This window comes from Schistocerca americana, chromosome 7 (genome assembly GCF_021461395.2).
Source record: "Schistocerca americana isolate TAMUIC-IGC-003095 chromosome 7, iqSchAmer2.1, whole genome shotgun sequence".
Lineage (NCBI taxonomy): Eukaryota > Metazoa > Arthropoda > Insecta > Orthoptera > Acrididae > Schistocerca > Schistocerca americana.
The window spans coordinates 311,011,384-311,024,225 of record NC_060125.1 but is presented as its reverse complement, the minus strand read 5'-3'; the positions used below and the strand labels follow the sequence as shown (position 1 = coordinate 311,024,225).

At 44.0% G+C, this 12,842-nt stretch overlaps 1 protein-coding gene and 1 non-coding gene across 2 annotated transcripts in view; one reads left to right on the top strand and one right to left on the bottom strand.

Annotated features, from left to right (window-relative positions):
• The window catches only part of LOC124622543 (transmembrane protein 53), a 185,787-nt gene that overhangs the window by 51,730 nt on the left and 121,215 nt on the right, over positions 1 to 12,842 (top strand). The window lies entirely within an intron of this gene.
• Positions 3,919 to 3,993, bottom strand: Trnat-ugu. Its single transcript has one exon. It is a non-coding gene; the product is annotated as a tRNA-Thr (tRNA).

Sequence of the window (12,842 nt, the reverse complement as noted above, 5' to 3'; positions counted from 1 at the left end):
GCCACTCCACAGCACGACCAAACCACTTTTGAGGGAACTGCACATCCAGATATGCTCGAACATTGTGCCCATAATGTGGTGGAGCCCCATCATGATGGAAGAATTCCGGAAATGTCCCGTCCTCCATTAACAACGAGGGAAACACTTCTTCATCCAATAACCTCAGATAATCGTTGGCTGTTAACGTACCATCAATAAAAAAGGCCCAACGACTTTGGTACCCGACGCACCACACCAGACCATCACTTTTTGTGAGTCGAGCATTTTGGAAGCATCAATCCAGTGCGGATTTGTGTCAGACCAGTATCTGTGATTCTGTTTGTTCACCTCACCATTGATAAAGAAATTGGCTTCATCACTGAACAGCACCCGATAGGGGAAACGTGGGTTTATCTGCAGCTGCTGTGTCATCCATTCTGCGAACTGTACCCAACAGTCTGGGTCATCCTTGTTCAGGTGTTGGAGCAGATGAATTTTGTAAGGGTGCCATTTGTGCTGCGATAAAATTCGCAGTATGGAGGTACGGCTATCCGCGACGAGTACTCCGTTGAGGACTCTTGATAAATGATGGCAACACGCTCACTGTTGTTGCTTCATCGGTGGCGGATTTTGCTCTTCCAGACTTAGGTTTATCTGCGACAGAACCTGTTGCTCGGAATTTGGCCAAAAGCTTGGCAACTGCGCTATGGGTGATGGGCTGTCTGGTTGGGTGACGACTGTTGAAATCCTCAGCGATGACCCATGTGCTTCTTTCTCCTGATATCAAGATGATTTCAATGCATTCTTCATGTGTTAAGGACATTTTGTAACCTGTAAATAAGGAAACAATGATTAAAACGTTAGCATGAGTAAATGATACCTAACAGTTAAACACATGTAATATATCAGGCATGGGATAGTCACTTTGCACCGTTTCAGACTCCATTTTATGACTTCTCAGTACGTAATACTCACGGTGCCAAGCGTCCCACTGCTGCCGCAAATAATTGGCTTTAACCTGAGAATGAATAAAGCAATGTTTAAAATAACAATGGGATTGTTTTTCTGGTGAAATTCTCTATCTGTTCGATATGTCACATGACCACATTCCCATTTGAAATTTTGGAGTTGAATCCAAGATGGCGGCTTTCAAGGTGGTCGCCATGTTGGTGGCATAGCCTATAATGTTTCCCCCTTCCCGTTCCTCGTGTGTAGGGTCTCTGTTTTCTTGTTGGCTACTACGTATGGATTTTATCAGGGTGTTTCTGGACTTTTGGACCATCCTGTACTCTAAGCAGCAATCTGAACGCAAAAGTCCTCAAACGGATGTCTACAAGATCAATGTGGATAAGCATTACGTATTAGTCTTACAACACGTTTTTGACCAGTGAAGACTTCCTTTCTTAAGGATGAGTTGCCTCCGAAAATTATTCAATATGTCATTATTGAATGGAAGTATGCAAAACGTCAACATAATGATTTCTCTCTCGCCAAGATTAGCAATAATTGTAAGTGCAAATGTGGCTGTAGTAAGTTGTTGTAGGAGTTCAAACTGTGTTTCCTTTAGTTTAAATTCTCATCAATACGGACACCAGAGAATTTTGGAGGTGACTCCCCTTTTATTATTGGCTCACCGTGTGTTACACTTATGTTAGTGTAGTACCTCTAGAGGTTCTAAACTGAATATGATGTCTTTTTAAATTTGGGAGTGAGACCATTCGCAGAAAACCAGTCAATGATTCTTTTAAGATCATTTACTATTTCTTCTGTTGCTGAATGTATGCTTCGATTGATTACAATACTAATGTCATCCGCAAAAAGAACTAATTTCACTTGTTGTATATTAGATCGTTTACATGTAAGAGAAACAACAGCGGGCCTAAGACTGAGCCTAATGGAACGCCGTACCTGATTTCTCCGCAGTCAGAATAGCGTCCCCGGAATAAAATGATTTAATTACTAAGTACAGCTTTTTGCATGCTCTGGTTAGATATGACACTATCCTTTAGTTGGCTATACCATCAGTTCCATAAAATCTTCATTTGCCTAGCACAATGCTGTGATTCATACAGTCATACACCACAGATAGGTAGCAGAAAATACTAACCGACAGTATTTTGTCATTTAATGCTTGTAAAATCCGGTGACTGAACATGTACATGACGTTGTTAGATAGAGCAACTCTTCGGAAATCCAAATTCTGATTTACTGAGGATATTATTGTTGCTGTGGTGGGATACTGTTCTTGAATACTCCACCTTCTCAAAAATCTTCGAAAATGATGTTAGCAGTGAAACAGGTCGGTTGTTATTGACAATTCTCCTAGCATCTTTCTTATACAGAGAGGTTTAACAATGGCATAGTTCAGTCTCTCTGAAAAAATACTTTGAGTGAGTGATGCATTACATAACTCGGGTAAGACAAGACTTATTACACTGTCCAGTCACTTCGTGACCAACCTGAATAAATTGCTTAAGAATAGATTCATACTTGTACTGATGCAAAGTGTCTTACTGAAGGACGATATCACGCAGGGAATGCCACAAAAGCATTCTCCAGACCATAACGCTACCTCCTCTGGCCTTGAAGCTCCCGGTGATTGTTGCAGAGTGTTTGCTTCCAGAAGTTTCAAGCCGTACACGGATAAAACGTGATTCGTCTGAGAAGGCCCCCCCTCACCACTCAGTGAACGTCGAGTTGTTGTTAGCGTGCAAATTCCAGCCTTGGTCGCCGATGAACAGCAGTCAGCATGGGTGAATGAACCAAGCGCCTGTTGCGAAGGTCAATACGCAGCAACGGTCGTTGAGGAGACGCTGTTTGTAGCCCCTTGGTTCATTTGGGCGGTCGGTTGCTCAACAGTTGCATGTCTATTCGCCCGTACACGTCTTCGCAGCCGATGTTCGCACCTGTGATCTATCGCCTGTGGTTTGCCAAAACTGCCTAGGCACCGGTTTTGCACCACATAGTTTAACCGTGGCGATACACGAATAGTTAACAAATTAGTCTTTTCGGAAATGCTTCCATCCAATGATCATGGACTTTCGACGTCCGATAAATCACTTCGTTTGCGCATTACAACGACTGCACTGTTTTCCGCGTCCCACCGTAGGTTTTATACACCCCTCACTGCTAGTGCTTCTGCTACCTACCGTCTGTGAGTGGTTACTGCGCTTTAACGGCGAAGATAGGCGGCTGTCACAATAATGTGACTGAACCGCGTGTGGAAACAAATCTTTAGCACTCGATTGGAAAAGCCATCAAATCCAGATGAGCTTTTATTTTTGAGAGAATATATAACTCTCTTAATTTCAGAAGGAGAGCTTGATGATACGTTAATATGACTGAATTTTATGAGCTCTGCATTTTCGACATAATCCTGTAATTTTTCTCTTGAATTGTTTGTCCGTATATTTTCTACTATATTTAATAAAAGATTATGAAATTCATTTGTTTCCTTTAATTAAGTACCCTAGTAGTACTGGGTATAGCATTCAGGTCTTCTGTATGTCAGTCAGAAACGCTGGCATCTGAACCACGGAAGGAAGTCCTCAGGAATGTACAAGTCGGGGAGTGCCTCCATTTATGGCATCAGACCATACAGGCTAAGCAGGCAGGCCCGTTCAAACGAATCATCTCGGCATTTGCCTGAAGCGATTTGGAGAAATCACGGAAAACCCATATTAGGATGGCAGGACGCGGGTTTGAACCGTCGTCCTCCCGAATGCGAGTCCAGTGTGCTAACCATTGCACCATCTAGCTCGGTAATGAGTGGAAGCACTACGACCACTGCTCACCACGAAATTAAATGCCGCCTGGTGGCTGTGCGCGTATGTGACACGACACGATAAGGAAAGTGTACATGGTGCAATGACAATCAAATCAAGACCCTAAGCTGTCTACAGGCGTTGATATACATCGACGGGGACAGTTGAAAATGTGTGCCCCAACCGGGACTCGAACCCGGGATCTCCTGTTTACATGGCAGACGCTCTATCCATCTGAGCCACCGAGGGCACAGAGGATAGTGCGACTGCAGGGATTTATGCCTTGCACGCTCCCCCTGAGACCCACATTCCCAACTTAGTGTCCACACATTATATTCGTAGTGTCCCTGCCCACTACACTCATTACTCGCGGTAGACAATCTTTCCGAGTCCCGTAAGAGTTCGGGCAATGCGTGTGCATCCAGCACAGGAGGAGGTCAATGGCCGGTTAGCCTTAACTGTATGAAGATGGAGAACAGATACCATCTTCGTATAGTAAACAGGGTGGTCAGAAATAGTCTGGAAAGCTTGTAAGGGTGTTACAGAGTAGATTGTGCTGAGAAATAATTGTTACGGAAAAAATTCTATACGTTGCGTAGTCTTCTAGTTAATTAGCATTGAAATTAGCCTACCATGCCGGCGCGAACAAATTCAAGTGGCCCCCCAGAGACGGTGTCAACAAACGTGGCCTTCGTATGCTTCTCTAAAACCGAACAAGAGGACGATACAAAAATTGGGCAAGGGGTAGTAGCAAGTATCGAATCCGATCCAAAAGCTGACCAGTCTCGTGCGCTGTCATCTACGCTATAACAACTGACACTAATTTAATTGTATCTGGCGGGCCGCTTGAATTTGCTCGCGCAACGGCCTGATTGGCTAACTTCAATGCTAATTAACTCGAAGTATTTTCTTGTCAGTTATTTCTCAGCAAAACCTACCATGAAACATCCATACACACTTCCCAGCTGTTTCTGACCACCCTGTACAAGCGCAGCATGGACGAATGAGGAACCATTCTAGCGACGATACGGGCCTCAAATAATGAAAACTGCTGACATACGCGACTTTGACAGAGGGCCGACTGCTGGGGCCCGCCGGAAACGACGAAGCTGATGATCTGTTCTTGTGCTACTGTCGTGAGCGTCTGTGGAGTTCGGTTAAAGTGCGGTGAAACGACGAGTGGGCGACAAGGCACTCCTCACCACACAACGTTTAGGATGGAGGCTTGTCGCTCTGCAAAGCAGCGCAGTTGCTGATCTGTGGCAGGTCTGACGACAAAGTAAAATACTGGTGTAGCCACAAGTGTTTCAGAGCACACCTGTCATTGCACATTGTTGAATATGCTGCCCTGCTATGACGACCTCTACCTGTCCCCATGTTAACCCAATGAAATCGTCAATTACGACTGCAGCGGGCATCGAGATTGCACCTTGGTGCAATAGAAACTTGTCGCCTGGTAGGATGGATCACTTTTCTTGCTACACCAGATCGATGATCGTGTCCGCATATGCTGGCACGTAGACGGACGGCAGCCCCAAGTATGCTCCGCTCCATGGGCACAGACCAGGTAGGTCAATATTATGCTTTAGTGGATATTTACCCGCTCTTCCATGGCAACTATGGCAGTAATCAAAGACAGAAAGACAGCTGGGAACTATATACCCGTAATTGCGGGCTATCTGCATCACATCATGTCTTTCCCGACGGCAGCGCCACCTTCCAGCAGGATAAATGTCCGCTTCGCAAGGTCAGAATATACTATAGAGGAGCATGACAGTGAAACTCACGTCCATGGCTTTGTGACCGAATTCGACAGATCTGAACTCAATACTGCCGGGCGCCGGATCCGCGTCCATGAACCACTGCTGCGTAATTTACGGGCTTTGCGTTACCTGAGCGCAGACTTCTGGCACCACATACATACGGAAACATACCAAAGACTTGTCCGAAGGCAGACCTACAAGCTATTAAGCAGGTGGTCAGTATGTTTTAGCCCATCAGCGCAGCCGGCCTGTGTGGTCGAGCGGTTCTAGGCGCTTCAGTCTGGAACCGCGCGACCGCTACGGTCGCAGGTTCGAATCCTGCCTCGGGCTTGGATGTGTGTGATGTCCTTAGGTTAGTTAGGTTTAAGTAGTTCTAAGTTCTAGGGGACTGATGGAAATGGAAATGTCGTGTGGCTAGGGCCTCCCGTCGGGTAGACCGTTCGCCTGGTGCAGGTCTTTCGATTTGGCGCCACTTCGGCGACCTGCATGTCGATGGGGATGAAATGATGATGATTAGGACAACACAACACCCAGTCCCTGAGCGGAGAAAATTTCCGACCCAGCCGGGAATCGAACCCGGGCCCTTAGGATTGACAGTCTGTCACGCTGACCACTCACCGGGGCGGACAGGGGACTGATGACCTCAGATGTTAAGTCCCATAGTCCTCAGAGCCATTCGAACCATTTGAACCATCAGCGAAACTGTATATTGTTTTCAAAACCTTTTGTCATCTCAACGATCCTTTAAAGTTCGCCAATGAGAAATTTCTACTGTACACTACTGTACACATACTTTCACTTCTTACTCGCGTTTCTCTTCCGAAAAAAAAAAGTTCAAATCTGTGTGAATTCCTAAGGGACCAAACTGCTGACGTCATCGGTCCCTAGACTTACACACAACTTAAACTAACTTGTGCTAAGAACAGCACACACACACCCATGCCCGAAGGAGGACTCGAACCTCCGCCGGGACTGACCGCGCAATCCGTTGACATGGCACCTCAAACCGCGCGGCCACACCGCACGGCTTTTTCTTCCGAATTTGGCCAACCATGTACCGCGTGAAACTCATGGCTTTTTGGTCTTTTTTCCTCTCTTCCTAGAACCCCCTCCTTCTTTAACTTTTTTCTTTCTCTCCTCCCCGGAAACAAAATGTGTGGATCTCCTCGTTAGTAATTTTTCTTCAAATGATTTTATGCAGTTCACTTTGCTTCTGAGTCCTTCTGTTTTGGTTCACCTCTAGTGTAATAGCAGTTTCTTGTGCATCTCTTTTGACCTCTTCTGTCCACTTAGAGATGGACTTTAATGATGTGATGTAACTAAAGATAGTTTTGCTCAGTCAGAATTCGTATATTCTTGTTAGGTGTCCATAAAACTTCAACCATCGTTTCCGTGTTGTGTCAGTTAGATTTTTGGTGTACTTAGAGAGTTCCTCGTTTTTTCTGTTCTTCCAGGTTATATCAGTAGTCTTACGAGGTCCCTGAATTTTCCTGAGAATCTCCGCCGGCCGGAGTCGCCGAGCGGCTCTAGGCGCTACAGTCTAGAACCACACGACCGCTACAGTCGTAGGTTCGAATCCTGCCTCGGGCATGGATGTGTATGATGTCCTTAGGTTAGTTAGGTTTAAGTAGTTCTAAGTTCTAGGGGACTGATGACCTCAGAAGTTAAGTTGGTTGGTTGGTTGGGGGAAGAGACCAAACAGCGAGGTTATCGGTCTCATAGTATTAGGTAAGGATGGGGAAGGAAGTCGGCCGCGCCCTTTCAAAGGAACCATCCCGGCATTCGCCTGGAGCGATTTAGGGAAATTACGGAAAACCTAAATCAGGATGGCCGGACGCGGGATTGAACTGTCGTCCTTCCGAATGCGAGTCCAGTGTGCTAACCACTGCGCCACCTCGCTCGGTCAGAAGTTAAGTCCCATAGTGCTCAGAGCCATTTGAACCATTTTGAACCTGAGAATCTCTCTTTCCTTCCGTTCGATTTCTTGCAACTGTCCATTTTTATTTAGAACATGTATCGAGTACTTCAGGCTTTACAAATGAATTATAGCGCCTGATTTTGGCCGTGTAGGATATCGCTCGTTTGTTGTGCCTGTTTGTTCGTTAATTTTGAAGCAATGTCTAATTTTCTGGCTCTTACTTTACTGCCTCTTCATCCCGTCCACTGATTTGCACCCACTGTCATAAGGATTTGAATTTCTGTCCTTTTAATCTGACCTTCTAATCTTTCTCTCCAATTATTTCTGTAATTGATGTCTGTGTTCCATTTACTTTGTCTATTCATATGAGACTCTGAGATCCGTTTTTCCAGTGATTTCATTTGAGATCTCCAGCATTCTTTGCGCAACTCTCCGGTTTCTGGCTAAAAGGGCGTCATCGGCAAAAGCTAAACACCTGATTTCCAAGTTGTTTCCTTTCTTCTCAAGATGTGTTCCACTTATTCTTTCCAACTGCGTCACTTATTGTTTCCAACTGCGGAATTTCTTCCCACATTCTCACTATTCTCCACGACGACATTAAAAAGAGCTGAGGATAACGTGCCTGACCCCCTGTCTTTAGTTCAAAGGTGCTTAGAGATTTCTTCAAAAAACTTAAATTTCCAGATGTTTTCTGCCAGGGTTGTTTTACGATTCCCATCGCTTTTCTATCAATTTAGAATTCCTTTAAAACGTTAAATAAAACTTGTCTCTTTGGAAACCAGCGTGATACTTATATAAGATATATGTACACATTTACAAATTAAGATAATATTCGTGTTGATTTATTACCGTTGCGTAAGTTTTGCCTAGACAAGGTCACTTGTTTCCTCTGACTTATCTTTTCGTGACGATATTTAGTATTCGTGAACATAACATGTTTTGTGGCTTCTGTACAAGAAACAGATCCCCACGTACTCATTATGGCTTTGATCAGTACCCAATTAAAGACCTCGCACTCTTGTCTCGACTTGCTATCCCAAACGAAGAGAGAAAGGGATGCCAGGAGCGTTATAGGCAGAAAACTAGTGCGAGCAGAAAGCATGGAACAAGCACCTTCCGTGACTCATTTGAAAAAACCATCCTGACCTTCGTCTGCCCGTCACATGCCTATGATCATCATGCAGCCATATTCTTGAAAGACCACAGTGTGTCTACCGTTCTTCAACGTGATGGTACATTTGTACACTAAATTGCTTTTCTGGATATGCCTTCTCTTACTTAAATGTGAAGACTAACGTTTAACGTTGTTATATGGGGTGGAGTGCAAGCTCGGATTAGACAGGATCGGGAACTGTATGGCCATGTACGGTCCAGCGCACTGCGCAGTTTAATATGGTTTTGAAGTATGTCGTGCCACTGCTCACAATCCAAAATGGCGGTCACTTTACCACAAAAAGTGGTAGTTATAGTGCGGATTGCCTACATGCAGGGACAATCTCGTCAGTGACTTCATCAACCTTACGAATGGTGTCAGGCAACAACCCCTTCCTCTCCAACCAACCACTGCGTCAGCAAATTAGAATGAAGTTTCAATAAATAAATACACAAATAAATACATAAATGCATTTAAAGAACCAGAGATGACGGAACTAGCCCAATTGTGCTTTGTACTCCATCCCTCTCCTCCTCTCCAGCCAGCATCAATGTAATATTAACAGCTGCGTAAAAATGATGGCAGGTTCGAAGATATGGAGGGAAAAATTACGTGTCTTTCAGCTGAACAGGCGGCAAGCTCAAAGATCTGCATTATTTCCACGAAATTCAAAGATACTTATGCACACATTCAAACCTCTGTATTTAAGCAGCATAGTGTTAAAATGACGACCAGATCCAACAACAATTTTTGTCTATAATGGTATATTTTCATCGAGTAGTGAGATGGCATGTTGCATTGCACCAGGACCGCGATGAAGATAGTATCGGATGGCGGACACTTCCAACAGCAACCTAGAGTTACGAAAGTGTCAAAACGACTTGAAGAGATCTTGAGTGACACATAGTTAGGGTCTGTTAGCTGTGTAGGGGCGATCTCAAAACGAGAAAACTATCAAAAGCAACAAATTAGATTTGATATCGAAATGTTTTATGTCATCAACCAAACCATATTTCAACTAAAATTTTTGCCTTACCAATGTTCTAATTTTTCAGTGTATTCCTCAATGTCAAGAATTAGGTGTCGTGTTCCGTAATGTCTATGTTTTTGTCCTATTTATGTGACTCACGTTTTAATTAAGCAAGAGCCGATGAGCAACTGCAAGAGGTCAGATTCGGCCGCAAGTACCGTACGGTAGTATTTCATGTAGCAGCCTGTTTTAAAACTTGCACTTCGATAATTCTCATGCCCAGAGGCGTCGTTAGTGTAAATCAACCGGGGAATAAGCTACGAGCAAAATGCACTACGACAAGGAACTGGATAGAAATTCAATCCTGCACTCAGGGTAACAACTTTCAGTTATTTTGGTTTCTCTTTGTCTTAAGTTGTCAGAAAATGGAAAGTTCTATCATCACGCACTTACTGACAAAGCTTCACGAGCAGTTACGTTGTGATCGTTACGAGACGTTACTTTTCATCTGTTTCGTTTTTCTAGACTACATGACAGTTTCGCTTAAGGACCACGTATTCAAGACATTACTGTTAGCACTTTTGTTCCTTGTAGCACATTCTCATCACAACTGCTTCTCATTTCATGTTATTGGAAGCTGGAATCTAATTTAAACTGTATTTACTTACTTTTTTCCCATGGCTTTTGACCCCTATTTGTCGATCATTGAGTAAGTTTATCTCGCAATGTTTGTTTTTCTGATTCGAGATCGTATGTTATTCACGGCTTATGAAATTTCTTTGTGGATATTCCCGATTTGCTGCCTTCTCACTTGCGTCATTATATGTTAGAGATGGTCCCAATGAAAGCATTTACAAGGGAAACTGTTTTCAGGTATATAACAATAAAAATAATGTTCCTTACTCATAATGTTAAGTGTCCGACGGTGATAAAAAAGCAAAGCGCATCTGGTAAATGAATTTTAGTTTGCAGTTAGCTTAAAACAGAAAAAAAATACAGCAGTTAATGAAGAGGAGGGCTGCTCAAATAATTCCCACTGCTCGTCATTTACGGTGCTCGAATAAGAGCGCATCTGGATATTATTCGTACAAGTAAAACTCGTTGGCCTATAGGTATTTCTGCTTCCAGTCAATGTATTGGCAGCCGGCACTGCCCCGTTTTCAAAGCGTGAGATTCCCAGTACATAAACACAACGGCTAAGCAAACTTGAACTGGCAACATTGTAGCTTATGTGAGCGGAAACTGCAGCTTACTTCGCCATTCACATTGCGAATTTTACGTGTTGCCCATAAATGGAACAAAAAGGAAGAGCTGTTTAACACAGATCTACGCTAGCTTAGCGGTAAAGTGTTCGTCCTTCCAGCGGAAGAGTGAGCTAGTTTTCGCTTCTAATCTCGCTGGAGATAAGATTTTTACCTCTTCTGTGAAAGAGTCACTAGCAGGCAGTTCGACAATCAGTAAAGAAATCCTAAAACGACTTCTCGTCCCCATACGTTTTGTCGCTACCTTGATATTGTACCTTGTAGATCTAAAGATGAAAAACTTGCTGAATTGCACACCTGTTAGCACCTGCATTTTCTGCTGCTGTCAGCTATACTGACTTAATTGTAGCACTGAATGATTTTTTAACTGAATTTGTTAGATATCTACCCTTACTATTAAATTTATATGACTTTGGGTAGTCCTGCACCGCTACTTCAGTATAGCTGTAGACTGAACATAGACAGAGACCGTTTTGAGGCTGAAAGTGCTTAGCATTTTGCTACTATATGACGATCTGGTGTACTTCGTTTTATTAAGAGACTTTTTTCGTAACTTTATCATAATAAGTTTTAATTTATTTGTATCAGCACTAAAAAAACTCCGCCTGAAGAGGCCTCAGAAGGCCCAACGGTACCGACCGACCACCGTGTCATCCAGGGCCGATAGGCGTCACTAGATGCGGATATGGAGGGGCATGTGGTCAGGAAACTACTCTCCCGGCTGTTGTTAGGTTTCGTGACCAGAGCCGCTCCTTCTTAGTGAGGTAGCTCTTCAGTTGGCCTCACAAGGGCTAAGTGCACTCCAAGTACCAACAGCACTCAGTGGACCAGGACAGTCGCCCATGCAACTGCTAGCCAAGCCCGATAGCGGTGATCGGACGGGAACCGGTGTTATCAATGTCGCAAGGCCGTTGGCTATATTAGTACGGTGAACGCTAAATAGCATTTTTTGTTAGTTTACTAAACGCAGCCGGCCGGAGTGGCCGAGCGGTTCTATGCGCTACAGTCTGGAACCGCGCGACCGCTACGGCCGCAGGTTCGAATCCTGCCTCGGGCATGACTGTGTGTGATGTTCTTAGGTTAGTTGGGTTTAAGTAGTTCTAAGTTCTAGGGGACTGATGACCTCAGAAGTTAAGTCCCATAGTGCTCAGAGCCATTACTAAACACAACAATTAAACATAAGAGAGAAATTAATCTCTCAAATGGTCTAAAAAATCTAAGAAAGCTCAGAAGTTTTCTACTTCACTACTGTAATCTATAGGTTGGTAGCACTTAGTCTTCTTCCATGTTATGCTGTGTAATACAGTTAAAGCTGTGACGTTCAGTATACCGAAAAGGCGAGAAGTCTAGCAAATTCTGCCACCGACTGTACTTAATTTTGCAGAACGCAAAGCTGAGCGGCTGCTCGGACGTTCTTTAGAGTAAACATGCAACAATTTGTTAAAAAGATGGTTAATCAATTTTTTCCCACTTGTTGGCTTTCTTCCGCCATTCAGCAACATTTGAAATTCAGATCGTCTTTTTTTACATTTAAGATTAATATTTGCTCAGGGACTACAAAAAAGTATGGAACTGGACCGTTTCAACTGGAAATCTCCATTTTCTCATGGACAGAGCTCAAGGTAAAAACACATCTTGTGAAAAGATGGAACCGTGTTCCCTGATGTGTGGCCTGGAAGTACACACCCCCCCTACTCTGTCCTCACTGGGCCTAAGGCATCGAATTCATTTCTTACTACAGGTGTGATTCGACCTTGGCCCAGTCAAATGAAACCCGAACACCCTCTACAATGGAACCATGGAATAGCTTCTGTCAAAAGTAATGACGCTTTAAGACATTTATCCCCCTGGGACACGAGACGATCAATTCCCGTTTCGTAGGACGTGGTCGGCCGCTCCTCCACTTCCTCGTCCGACTGAAACAGACGTCCACGAGTGTCTTTCTTCAGGTCGCCAAAGACGTGAAAATCACGCAGTGAAAGATCCGGGTTTTACGGAGGATGTTGCAGTGTTTCCCAACCAAATCGCTGAAG